Consider the following 14,095-nt stretch of genomic DNA (forward strand, 5'->3'; position numbering starts at 1 on the left):
AGAATGAAAAAGCAGAAAGTTTTGTCCTAGATGAAGGGACAAGCTAAAACCCCAGAAAAACAACTAAATGAAGTGGAGATAGGCAAACTTCCAGAAAAAGAATCCAGAATAATGACAGTGAAGATGATTCAGAATCTTGGAAACAGAATGAAGAAGATGCAAGAAATGTTTACCAAAGACCTAGAAGAACTAAAGAACAAACAGAGATGAACAATACACTAGAAGGAATCAATAACAGAAAAACTGAGGCAGAAGAATGAATAAATGACCTGGAGAACAGAATGGTGGAAATCACTGCCACAGACCAGAATGTAGAAAAAAGAATGAAAAAATGAAGACAGCCTAAGAGATCTCTGGAACAACATTAAATGCACTAACATTTGCATTATAGGGATCCCAGAAGGAGAAAACAGAGAGTAGGACCTGAGAAAACATTTGAAGAGAAATATTTCCTAACATGGGAAAGGAACTAGCCAACCAAGTCCAGGAAGCACAGAGAGTCCTAGGCAGGATAAACCCAAGGAGAAACATACTGAGACATACGGTAATCAAAAAGATGAAAATTAAGACAAAGATAAAATACTAAAAGCAACATGGGAAAAAACCACAAATGACCTACAAGGGAACTCCCATAAGGTTATCAGCTGATTTCTTAATAGAAACTCTACAAGTCAGAAGGGAATGGCACAATATATTTAAAATGATGAAAAGGAAGAACCTACAACCAAGAATAATCTACCCAGAAAGACTCTCATTCAAATTTGATGCAGAAATCAAAAGCTTTCCAGCCAAGCAAAAGTAAGAGACTTCAACACCAACAAACCAGCTTTACAATAAATGCTAAAGGAATTTCTCTAGGCAGGAAACACAAGAGAAGGAAAAGAGAAAATAAATCCAAAACAATTAAGAAAATGGTAATAGAACCATGGAAGTGAAAGTCGCTCAGTCATGTCTGACCCTTTGCATTCCCATGGACTATAGAGTCCATGGAATTCTCCAGGCCAGAATACTGGAGTAGGTAGCCTTTCCCTTCTCCAGGGGATCTTCCCAACCCAAGGATAGAACCCAGGTCTCCCACATTATAGGCAGATTCTTTACCAGCTGACCCACAAGGGAAGCCCAAGAATACTACATATCAATAATCACTTTAAATGTAAATGGATTATATGCACCAACCAAAAGACAAACTGGTGAGGCAGATGAAAACATATGCATGTATGCCCTTCCACTTAGCACATCACTTTACTTAATGCCTCAAACTGTATATATTTTATATTGTTAGGTAATCTCTTTTCATTATTCTATTACAAATATTTTCTAATTTTCCTTGTTATGGCTTCTTAGATACACCCATCATTTCATAGTGGACATTGAATTATGAAATACACGTGATTTTTAAAAGTATCAATTCTCATTGAGATATTAATTTCTCACGTAAATGTTTTCTTCTCTCAAATAACTCTTTTTTTTTTTCATTCTTCTAACTTTATTGAGGCTTTCAATGGCCAAGTCAAAGATCTCTCTTGGTAAATGTCATATTGCACTTGAAAATATATGGGTTATTTTCAAGTATCTTCTGATACTGATTCCTAACATAATTCCACAGTGACAAGAAAACAGATTATATACAATTTCAATACCTTAATTTTTGTACCTTATTTTATGTCCCTGGATATGTTCCAGTGTCTCCTAGTTTACAGTCTATGGAAATTGAATAGAATTTGTTGTGTGAAAATTGTATAAATCTTAATTATGTTAATTATGTTGAATTGGTTCATAGTGCTCTTTAGGTCTACTATATCTTAAATCCTTCTACTTCTCTGTATATTCATTCTATTAATTTTTAAGAGTGTGACATTGAAACTCCAACTAAAAATCTTAATTTATCTACTTAAAAAGTATCATAATATATACTGGAACTATATGTAATCTTGTTCTGTATTTTCCAAGTCTCCTGTAAATGTGTTACCATACTTTCATAATTTAAAAAAAAAGTCTTAACAGCCCAGATAACCATGATGGACTGGTCACTTACCTAGAGCTGGACATGCTGGAGTGTGAAGTCAAGTGGGCCTTAGGAAGCATTACTATGAACAAAGCTAGTGGAGGTGGTGGAATTCCAGCTCGGGTATTTAAAATTCTAAAAATGATGTCAAAGTGCTGCACTCAATATGCCAGCAAATTTGGAAAATACAGCAGTGGCCACAGGACTGGAAAATATTAGCTTTCATTCCAAACCAAAAGAAGGGCAATGCCAAAGAATGTTCAAACTACCATTCAATTGGGTTCATTTCACAAGCTAGCAAGTTTATGTTTAAAATACTTCAAGCTAGGGTTCAGCACTACATGAACTGAGAACTTCCAGATGTACAAGCTGGGTTTAGAAAAGGCAGAGAAACTAGAGATCAAATTACCAACATTTGTTGGATCATGGAAAAAGCAACGGAGTTCTAAAAAAACTTCTGCTTCATTGACTACACAAAAGCCTTTGACTATGCAGATCACAACAAACTGGAAAATTCTTAGAGATAGGAATACCAGACCACCTTACCTGCCTCCTGAGAAACCTGTATGTAGGTCAAAAAGCAACAGTTAGAATTGGACATGGAACTGACTGGTTCAAAACTGGGAATGGAGTATGTCAAGGCTGTATATTGTCACCCTGCTTTATTTAACTGATACACAGAGTACATCATGCAAAATGCTGGGCTGGATGATTCACAAGCTGGAATCAAGATTTACAGGAGAAATACCAACATCATCAGATATGCAGATGATACCACCCTAATGACAGAAAGTGAAGAGGAACTAAAGAGGCTCTTGATGAAGGTGGAAGAAGAGAGTGAAAAAGCCAGCTTGAAATTCAACATTAAAAACTAAGATCAGGGCATCTGGACACATCACTTTACAACAAATAGAAGGAGAAAATATGGAAGCAGTGACATTATTTTCTTGGGCTCCAAAATCACAGATAGTGACTGCAGCCATGAAATTAAAAGGCACTTGCTTCTTGGAAAAAAAGGATAACAAACCTAAGCAGTGTAATAAAAAGCAGAGACGTCACTTTGCTGACAAAAGTTCGTATAGTCAGATCTATGGTTTTTCCAGTAGTCATGTACGGATGTGAGAGTTGGACCATAAAGAAGGCTGAGCACCAAAGAATTGATGCTTTTGGATTGTGGTGCTGGAGAAGATTCTTCAGAGTCCTTTGGACAGAAAGGAGATCAAGTCAATCAATCCAAAAGGAAATCAACCCCAAATATTCTTTGAAGGACTGATGCTGAAGCTGAAGCTCCAATACTTTGGCCACCTGAAGCAAGGAGCCAATGGGAATCTTTCCAGTGAGAAAGACTGAGGGCAGAAGAAGAAGGGGGTGATAGAGGATAAGATAGTTGGATAGCATCACTGACTCAATGGACATGTATTTGAGCAAACTCCTGGAGATAGTGGAGGACAGAGGAGCCTGGCGTGCTACAATCCATAAGTTGCAAAGAGTAGGACACGACTTAGCAGCAACAACTGAACAGAAGAAGCTTCAGGGTAGGCTGGGGTAGCAAATATTATTACTCACATTAAGTGGTAAATATCTGACTGGGGCTAACTAGTATTTTCAGGGGATTCTGAGTTAAATTCATTTGGAATAGCATTATGCACAGGCAGCTACATTATAAACACTGGGAAGTGCTGCATATTGATTCCCTTTGGGAATTGGGGTTTGGGGTTGGGGAGGGGCTTTCCTGGTGGCTCAGCTGGGCTTGGGAAAACTGACGTTTTGCAAAGTGAAAAGTTTAATTTAAAGTTCTTTATTTCAAGAAATATCTGGAAAATGTCTTCCCATTATATTTTAATTCTACACACAGAATTGTATTTGTTGGCCTTCTGGGTTCCTGTTTGATGGATCCAAAGTTAGAATTAGTTGAGAAAATTCTTACTAGCAAGTAATGTTATTGTCAGTCTTAGGAATAATATGTCATAGTTAGCTGGGATCCTCTTGCCCCTTCAGATCTAGGGGAGATAGTCTCAACCCTCTACACTATGTGGAAAGTCCAAGGCATTCCTCAACAATTCTATGAATTTCTGGAGGGCTTATATTCTCACTGTCAGTTCTGACTCCAAGTTACTTTCTGTTGAATTTGTTGAGTTTAAAGTTGATCTTTTCATCACCTCTTGTTTTCCTTATTTGTACCATCTCAGTATAACACAGAATCCAGTCCTCCTGTCTCCCTCCTTCCCTCTTGAACGTGCATGCTCAGTCTCTAAGTTGTGTCCAGTCATGTCTGACTCTTTGTGATCCCATGGACTGCACCCCACCAGGCTCCTCTGTTCATGGAATTTTCCAGGCAAGAATTCTGGAGTTGCCATTTCCTTCTTCAGGGGATCTTCCCAACCCAGGGATCAAACCTGCGTCTCCTGCATTGGCAAGTCGATTCTTCACCATTGAATCACCTGGGAAGTCTCCCACCTCCCCACCACACACACATACATAATATTACAATCCACACAAGGCATTCTTGTATGTAGTCAACTTTACTAGAGTTTTGAAAAGACAAAAGTCACACTGCAAAAACATGCGTATGATCTCATCCCTATGTTTTAAAAATAAGTCCTTCATCCTTTTCAGCAACAATTCTCACTCCAGCCACCCTGTCTTCATTGCCCCCTTCCTGTGTGCCCATGCTCTTTAAAAGAAGGAAAAGAAAAATCCCCTCATTCACTTACAGAGAATAATTTTCCCTAATAGACACATTTTAGGTCATTTCGACTGCAAGTGGCAAAAAACCCAGTTCAAATCAGTTTACTCAAGAGAATCTGTTGAGTCTTTTTAATGAAAGTCCAGAACTAGATCTTATTTCAGGCACCTCTGGATGCAGAAGCTCTGCCCTGCCTGCAGACCAGCTTTCCTTCTTTCAGTCTGTTGATTCCATTCTCCCTGATACTGATTCCCTCTCAAATACCTTTTGCTCACAGTAGCAAGATCGTTGTACTAACTTTTCACATCTTGCAGCATTCAACACCAACTGAAACGTTGAGCCTGCCTCAATTCCAAAAGTCTCAGCAGTCTCACTGCATTGAGTTGGCAGGAGTGAGTCACATGTACATCCCTCTGCTTATCAGTGTATATGGGAATGCAGCATTCAGTTCAGTCCAGTCACTCAGTCATGTCCAACTCTTTGCAACCCCATGGACTGCAGCATGCCAGGCTTCCCTGTCCATCACCAACTCTTGGAGCTTACTCAAACTCATGTCCATTGAGTTGGTGATGCCATCCAACCATCTCATCCTCTGTAGCCCCCTTCTCCTCCTACCTTCTATCTTTCCCAGCATCAGGGTCTTTTCCAATGAGTCAGTTCTTCTCATCAGGTGGCCAAAGTGTTGGAGTTTCAGCTTCAGCATCAGTCCTTCCAGTGAATATTCAGGACTCATTTCCTTCAGGATGTACTGGTTGGATTTCTTTGCAGTCCAAGGGATTTTCAAGAGTCTTCTCTAATACCATAGTCTAAAAGCACCAATTCTTCAGTTCTCAGCTTTCTTTATAGTCCAACTCTCACATCCATACATGACTACTGGAAAAACTGTAGCTTTGATTGGATGAACCTTTGTTGGCAAAGTAATGTCTCTGCTTTTTAATATGCTATCTAGGTTGGTCATAACTTTTCTTCCAAGGAGCAAGCATCTTTTAATTTCATGGCTGCAGTCACCATCTTCAGTGATTTTGGAGCCCCCCCAAATAAAGTCTCTCACTGTTTCCACTGTTTTCCCATCTATTTGCCATGAAGTGATGGGACCTGATGCCATGATCTTCATTTTCTGAATGTTGAATTTTAAGCCAACTTTTTCACTCTCCTTGTACAAATTAAAAATTCATCAAGATGTACACTTAAGATCTGTGTATTTTACCATATACTTGTTATTACACTTCAGTTAATACTATTTTTTAATTTTTTCAATATGACCAACAAATGTCCAGTGTGATTTGCAGTGCAATAATCAAGCTACTTATCTTTGGTCTGCCTTTACACTAAGCCTTATTCATCCAGAGGTGAAGACATAGCTTAGCTGAGGTTATCAGAATAGAAAACCTAAATATGGATTTGGGCTCAGGTCTTAGTTGGAATACAGTTGCGTCTGTCTGAAGTCTCTTTTGGGACTTCTATATCCCTCAGAAATTCAGTGTATTTACATAAACATGTAGAGGCTGAAGATAACCCAAAAGATAATGTCTACAATTAAGACTTCTAAATATTTTCCTAAATTAGTCAGGTGAACATATTCAAGGCAGAAAAACAGTTTGCCTTCTATAAAAAATAGCGTTAACCAAAATCATTAGGTTTCAGTGAAACGGCCACATCAGATTTTCCCTAAGAGCAGGTTATAATGGACTTTGAATCCTGTACTAGCTATATGACCTCAAGCAAGTCCCTTGATTGTGCCTGAGCTTCAGTTTCACATCTATGAAACAATAAGGTTCTTCTCTTCCAAGCCTGCGCTGAGAAACAGAGATGGCATGATAAAAGGTTGTCATTAAATGATTAAGTCTCATTATTATTCTGATCCCCTCTGCCTATTGCTTTTGATAGGATTAGTTCAGTTTAGTTGTGTCCGATTCTTTGCGACCCCATGGACTGCCAGGCTTCCCAGTCCATCACCAACTCTTGGAGCTTGCTCAAACTCATGTCCATTGAGTCAGTGATGCCATCCAACCATCTCATCCTCTGTTGTCCCCTTCTTCTCCTGCCTTCAATCTTTCCCAGCATCAGGCTCTTTTCCAATGCGTCAGTTCTTCACATCAGGTGGCCGAAGTATTGGGGTTTCAGCTTCAGCATCAGTCCTTCCAATGAATATTTGATAGGATTAATTGCATTTTTTTCAGTGGCTCTTTTGAACTTACCTTCTTAGAATGGATTTTTCCTTCATAATTACTTCTAAGGTTAAGTGATTCCAGGGTTTAACAACCCCTTCCATTTTGCCAATATATTGGAACACGTTGCTTGAATTTCATCTTAACATTTTTCTGATGCCGTATCTATGTGGCTTCTTATCTTTCTAGATTTTCTGAAGTTCAATTCTAATTCATTCTGCCTATAATATTATTCCTTTAGGGATAATAATTCCTTTTGGTGGCCCAGTGGCTAAGAATCTGTGCTCCCAATACCAGGGACGTGGGTTTGATCCCTGGTCAGGGGAACTAGATACCACATGCCACATCTAAGAGTTTGCATGCCACTGCTAAAGATCCTGCATGCCACAACTAAGACCCAGCACAGCCAAATACATAAATTACATAATAAATATTTTAAAAATAAAAAGTATTATTCCTTTTGGAACATCATTATCAACTGTGGCAACCTGAATAAGGGCACAGTGTCTTGACTCCTCTTCATCTGTTTCAATTATTGTATACGTCTTTAACTGCACAAAAAAAAATGAATAAGAAATAATTGTCGGTAAGGAGAAAGTGGCAATTTTCTTTTTGAAAGGTGAGATTATTTTTACATAAAGAAAAGCTAACTATTTTTCATAAGCTTCTAGAGAGAATTATGAGAAGATTTAATGAGAGTTGTAAGAATATTTTGCAGATTAGTTCATTACCTTAGGTCTAGCAAGAAGAAAGTGTAATTTTAGGTACTTATATTTTTATCTAGTCCTTTTACAAGTTTGCTATCATATTCTTCCTTTTACATGTGTTGAAACTCAGGATAAACTTGTCCAAGGTCACATGGTAAGTTACACGGAAGAGACATATTTAGTTAGCTGCTGTTGAGTCACCAAGTCATGTCTGATTCTTTGCAACCCCATGGACTGTAGCCCACCAGGCTCCTCTGTGCATGGGATTCTCCAGGCAAAAGTACTGGAGTGGATTGCCATTTCCTTTTCCAGGGGATGTTCCCAACCCAGGTCTCCTGCATTGGCAGGCAGATTCTTTACCACTGCGCCACCTGGAAATCCCATATTTGGATAGAGATGCATCTAAAGTTAATGCTTGTGCTTTTGCCAAAAGATATTCTTCAGAGGCCCTTATCTGGTAGAGTTTGGTGGATCTCTTATCTCAGCTAAAGATGAGATAAACTTTGGAAATAGAATACTGATTTGCTTCTGTACATTTACATGGCTTCGGTACAGATTTCATATATTTGCTTTAACTATACTGTAAATCAGGAAGGAAGAAACAAAGGAAGAAAAATGATCACTGTTCTCTGCTTCTACTGAGGACTGCTTAAGAGGAATAATAATTTATAAAAGGTCAGTTTTAAATTGCTTCAAAAGGAACTTCTATTACTTATAAAGACGGTATCCTAGAAAGAGGGTTACTCAGTGTAAGCATGGACCACCAAGCAATTAATAGAATTGCCTTAATGAAAATTATGGTGTCTAAGATCTACAATCAGTAATCGCCACCTTCTAGGACAGTTGCTGCTGCTAAGTCGCTTCAGTCATATCCGACTCTGTACGACCTCATAGACAGCAGCCCACCAGGCTCCACCGTCCCTGGGATTCTCCAGGCAAGAGCACTGGAGTGGGTTGCCATTTCCTTCTTCATTTAGGACAGTAAGAACCTGGATTCAAAAGCCTTTTGGAAAAGTATGATTTTTATAATGTAATTACTTCTGTTAACATTAAATGTAAAATTGAAAATTTAAGATCATCTCAGGATGTCCTCATGGGGACACATCTGTGTTATAGTTAGTACAAACACAAATGGCCAGAATGACACAGTTACCAACATTTAAACATGCTAACATGAACATGACTAATATCGTTGACATGTTGTGATAATATTCAGATATTTGTTTATTAAATTAGCATATTGCTAGGGAAAATGTATAACTAAAAGTAGATAACAGTGCCTTCCCCTTCCATCCTTCTCCATTCTTTGGGAAAAGCAGACATTGTTATTCACTATAAAGTCAAAGATGATCGTTTTTCTAGATTCAGAGGCACTGGAAAGTGTTACTGGGTCAGGGAGTGACTCAGATTTACAGTCCAAACAAGTTCCTACTGTGAGTGGCTGTGTACGTCGCAGCTTTACCATCCGTGCTGCTGAATCACAGCCGCTACTATTGCATTTCGGGGATTTTTTTTTCCTGCTTCTCATCTATGGTTCCCCAGATTCATTGCTCAAGATTAACAAAATATAACACACAAAGATCAAAGTTCAGCTTTGAAATATAAACGCATTACGTCCAAATATTACAAACAAGTTCAGCAATAAATCATGTTGGAAAGAGGCAGAAAGTCATGAACATAAGACAAAAGATTATAAACCATATTTCACAGCATGGAGCCCCACCATCCTAACAAAAGTAATTAAAAAGCAACAATAAGAGTAAAGGCAATGACAACAAGTAACACAGGTCAGGGATCTGACGTTTATAAGTAAAATGGCAAAATGTCCAGAGGAAAAGGCAAAGGGGGAAAGGTCACAAGCCCAGGCAGACTAACTAGGTATCATTGTAATGTTGGCTTGCTCATTTATTGTTTTTCATCTTGGTAAATGCAATGCTTATAATTCTAGACTTTGGTTGGTTGATTGGTTCTCAAAGGTCACTCTAGGAAGTGTGATATCAGTTACTTAGAGGACCCTAAGAATAAAATCTCATGTGTTCAGTTAAAGATGCTCCTAACATCTTAAAGGAAAAACAGTGAAAATCTTAAAGCAGGAAGAGTAAACTTACATTGAGTTCTTATGGTATCATGTGGCAATGTAGCATCATCCAGTCTTCTCTCAATACATGGTAGCAAATCACTGACACAAAAAAGAATGATTTACTGAAGGTTAGAGAGAAGCCACCGGAGAAGGCAATGGCACCCCACTCCAGTACTCTTGCCTGGAAAATCCCATGGACGGAGGAGCCTTGTAGGCTGCAGTCCATGGGGTCGCAAAGTGTCGGACACGACTAAGCGACTTCCCTTTCACTTTTCACTTTCATGCATTGGAGAAGGAAATGGCAACCTACTCCAGTGTTCTTGCCTGGAGAATCCCAGGGGCAGGGGAGCTTGGTGGGCTGCCGTCTATGGGGTCATACAGAGTCAGACACGACTGAAGCGACTTAGCAGCAGCAGCAGAGAGAAACCACAACTACAAATCTAAATGAGAGATTTCTAGGTCAAGTACAAAGCTAATAATGGTTTCAAACTACCAGTGACAGTATATCATATTTTTCTTGTGATGAAACATAATTACAATGTATTAATATTTACAAATCACACTGAGGCTCTCAGATGAAGTGAAGTGATAAGTAAATAAATACTACATGAATAATTACACAATTAATGCCTCTGAAATTATGGATTGTAAATTGGAAAACCCTAATTGCTTTATAGGACCCAGGCCTGTAGACAATATTGGAAGTGATGCTGAAATCAACTGCTCTCTTACCAAAGAAGAAAATAAAGTTCCAATCTATCTAACTTGTTATGTACCACAGGAGACATTCTGAACACAGTATCAGTTCAGGATAGTTGATATAAGGACATGGATAATTAAATAGCCTGATCTTTTTCTATTATGTGTTCATACGCAGTCAGTGCATAAAAATAACTTTTAAATATTTTAAAATATTTGATGGCCACTATAGTGAGAAATACATGTGGGATAACTCATTCTTTGAGTCATATTCAGGTGAGATGTAAATATTAAGTATTGCAAATATTCAAATGTGATTATGGAAAACTTGATTTTTGTAAATTTTCTTTTTAACAGTACTTTAATTTTCTATAGATAGGAAGGAAAATGGGGAGCAGGAAATCACACTTTTAGTTAAATCTTTTTAACTCACAGTTTTGGAAACTCAAGATTCTAGATCACTTTGGAAGTTTAAAGAAAGCAAGAATCTAGTTTGCCAAATAATACAAAGCATTTGGGGATATGAAAAGCTAACCTCTCCCCCCCCCCCACCCCATTCAAAAACTCTCTAGAGACTCATCTGTAACAATGAGGAACAGGAAAATTTTATTTTTTCTCATTTGATTGCTTTAAAATGACTTATGGTAAAATACCCTAAAATTGCACTAGAATCAAAGGGTTTTTCTTTGTAGTTCATCACAAAAATTACTGAACAGGTACTTTCTAAACCCAAAAGAGCTTTGATTCCAGGCCCAGATCACATACTAAGAAATTTAGCTCTATTTTATTGGCTTCTCTATATTCTTCCGTATTTTCTGAATTTCCTTCCATGGACATATATCACTTTTTATTTATTTATTTATTTATGTTTTGGTTTCCCCTACTTTTTATTGAGGTTACATCACTTTTATAATCAGGAAAAAAATCACATAAAGAAGTTTAGTTCATATCCAAAACTTGCTCATGATCAATAAAAATGAGAGGATAAGCTGGAGAGCATGGCGTACTTTCTGGGGTTGGCCAAAAAGTTCATTTAGGTTTTTCTGTAAGCTCGTATGCAAAAATCTGAACAAACTTTTGGCCAACCCAACATAAGCTCCACCATGTGAGTCTGTGTTTGGGTTTCACGATTTCTTATGTTTAGTAGCAAACATTCTGTATGATGTAAACAGACACTATTACTTCTTCCTCCCTCACTGATGAGCACTGAAGCATGTGAGCACTTACATAATTTTCTTCAGCATGGAGGTTAAAAAATAAATTATCCAGCAGCTTTACAAACAATGTGAAGGCTGCATTAAATAAATCTGAAGCTCTGGACAGTGTTAAGCCATCTGAGATTCTTGCTAGGAGGGGACTCTCAGGCCGATCAAAGCTAGCAAGAATGAACTTCTCAACTGAAAATTATTATTTTAGCGAGTATAAAGAGAAGCAACACATTCTCATAAAAATTTGGAGAGATCAAAGCAGAAGGAGGCTGAAGATTTACCAGCAGCTCTGATACGTACAAGCTCTGTGACCCTGGACCACTTACTTAACCTCTCTGAGTCTCTGTTTCCATTTATAAAATGATAATAATAGGACCTTTTTGGACTGTTACTGAAAGGATTAAACTAGGTAAAATGCTTAAGACATTTACCAGGACATGGAAAGTGTGCAAATGAATGTTAATTATTGTAGAAACCAGTTTGGTCTTCACCATATATAATGGTGTGTGTGTGTGTGTGTGTATATATATAGTGGTATAATAATTAAAAACAGAATTTGAATGTTTTAAAATATGCTTATTACACAATAGACTAGATTGGACCACCAAGTTCCCTTACCTTCATGCTAAGAGTACTATTGGGTTCAGGGTCTCCTGCATTGCAGGCAGATTCTTTGCCAACTGACCTATCAGGGAAGCCCTTAGAATTTTCAACAGTCCCTAAAATTGACACCACCTGAGTAGCTGCTCACCCTAGAGGTGGCAAATAGAAATTCCCTATGCCAAGTTGGAGAAAGCTTTTTGCTTCTATTTAAGGTTCTAGAGATGTTTCTAGAGAGAAAATCATGTTCCGTTGGAGAATAAGAATGTGCTTATAATAAAATGGTAAACCATTCCCCAATATACACTTATAGAATAAGAGAACTGCTAACAACTTGCCCAGTGTTGATTTTTCCTGACCACCCCATACTGCAGATACTGTTTTAATCTCAGGAGAAAACTAGGGCTCAGAGAGGTTGAGAGACTTGGTCATTGTTACACAAGTAAACAGCAGCCTAGGCACTCCCGTGTTTAATTTTAAGTGGGAACATCCATCTGTTTGAGAAAAAAACACGTTAGGCTCACCCTTTAAATAAACGATGATGGTAGGGAGGACACCACAGAGAAGAAGAACAAGGAGGAAAAATGCAGTCATCAGTTTCTTTCCCTGGAGGGCAGAGCCAGCCACAATTGCCCCAGAAGCAAAGCCGGAGCTGGCAGACACTGGGGTGGAAGGACAGTCTTCCAGGGAATCTAAGGAGAAAGTGTGCTTTCCAAAGGTGTTTACCTTGGTGTTGTTCCCCTCCTCCACTACCCACTAACCTCTTTGTCTGGGGGAAATGAAACAGCTTTGGTTTGCAAGCCGTCGCCAGGGAGTGGAGCAAGACTTTGTGCTATAAACAAGAGCAAGTGCCAGAGCCCCCGGCCAGCCTCCAGGGCCAGCCTGCCAAAGGAACCTGGCGTCGTGACAGCAAGGGCCAGGCAGCACGGCCAGTGGTCACTCAGGAGCCACTCTATGGAGAACAACCATCCCCACCCTCCTCTAGCTCACCTCTGGGAAGGGTGAGGTCTCTCTGAAAAGTGAGTTGTGTAGGCTCTTGAAAATTTTCTGGCTGGTGAATTTCAGGAACGCCTGCGAGTAAGTCAAATCAGATGTATGCGCACGCGCAAGCAGGTGTGGGCGTGCCCTTGTGTACCTGCCCGTGCGTGCTTGTGCACAGATGCCCCCAGTTTTCTAGAGAAAAGGTTTAGAGCTTTCAGCAGATTCCCAGGAACTCATGAGTCTCATGGGAAAAACCATGTTCAGGAGAAGAACATACCCTCCTGATGGTCCAGAAAAGAACACTGAGCTCACCACTTTTATCTCTGGAGCAACTGAGTCCAGGCTGTCAGCCCACTTTCCTCTTACAAAACCCTAAGGCACTTAAGAGAAACCACAGGGAAAAAAAATAACTCAACCCCTTTTCTAATCTAAACCTAATCCTCCTTAAACCTCTCCTGACCCGGACTACCAGGAATCTTGCCAGTGCCAAATGATACTATGTTTATTCAGCTTAGGTCTTAGCTTGCCGCTCCTGAGCCACAAAATCAAAGGGGAATGTTCCAGCCACCACCTGCTGATGAATGGGTAAACAGGGCCAGTCAAGAAAGAGGAGACCCAGTGTTTGAGGACAATGCCTTTGTGTAGTTCTGGCTCAAATAAGGGCACAGCTCCTAAGGAACAGGCTTGAGACATGCACAAATGCCCTGCCAAGTAGTTCAAGAGCCTGGAGACAGCTGTTGCTCATGATCCCTCTGCCCCTTGCTGCCCTGCAAACCACAATAGAGAGCCAAGGACACTATGCCCCCTCTCCCAGAAGAGGCTGGCCAAGTTACAGTTTGTGAACCAGTTACATTTATGTTCGAAGAGCATTTTCCACATTATTCTCTGAGAAGCCTCAGCTCTGTAAGAGTAATGTGGAGCTCAGATGAGTGACCTGACCTCTGTTTTACCAGAGCAGCGG

The 14,095-nt window shown here is 39.3% G+C and overlaps 1 long non-coding RNA gene across 1 annotated transcript in view; it reads right to left on the reverse strand.

The window, feature by feature from the left end:
* LOC113897118 overlaps positions 1-13,425 on the reverse strand; it is a 105,581-nt gene extending 92,156 nt beyond the window's left edge. Inside the window, exon 1 of the long non-coding RNA XR_003512266.1 lies at positions 13,144-13,425. This is a non-coding gene — a long non-coding RNA (uncharacterized LOC113897118). The remainder of the gene's footprint in view (positions 1-13,143) is intronic.
* Positions 13,426-14,095: the final 670 nt, after the last annotated feature.

Source organism: Bos indicus x Bos taurus, chromosome 8 (genome assembly GCF_003369695.1).
Source record: "Bos indicus x Bos taurus breed Angus x Brahman F1 hybrid chromosome 8, Bos_hybrid_MaternalHap_v2.0, whole genome shotgun sequence".
Lineage (NCBI taxonomy): Eukaryota > Metazoa > Chordata > Mammalia > Artiodactyla > Bovidae > Bos > Bos indicus x Bos taurus.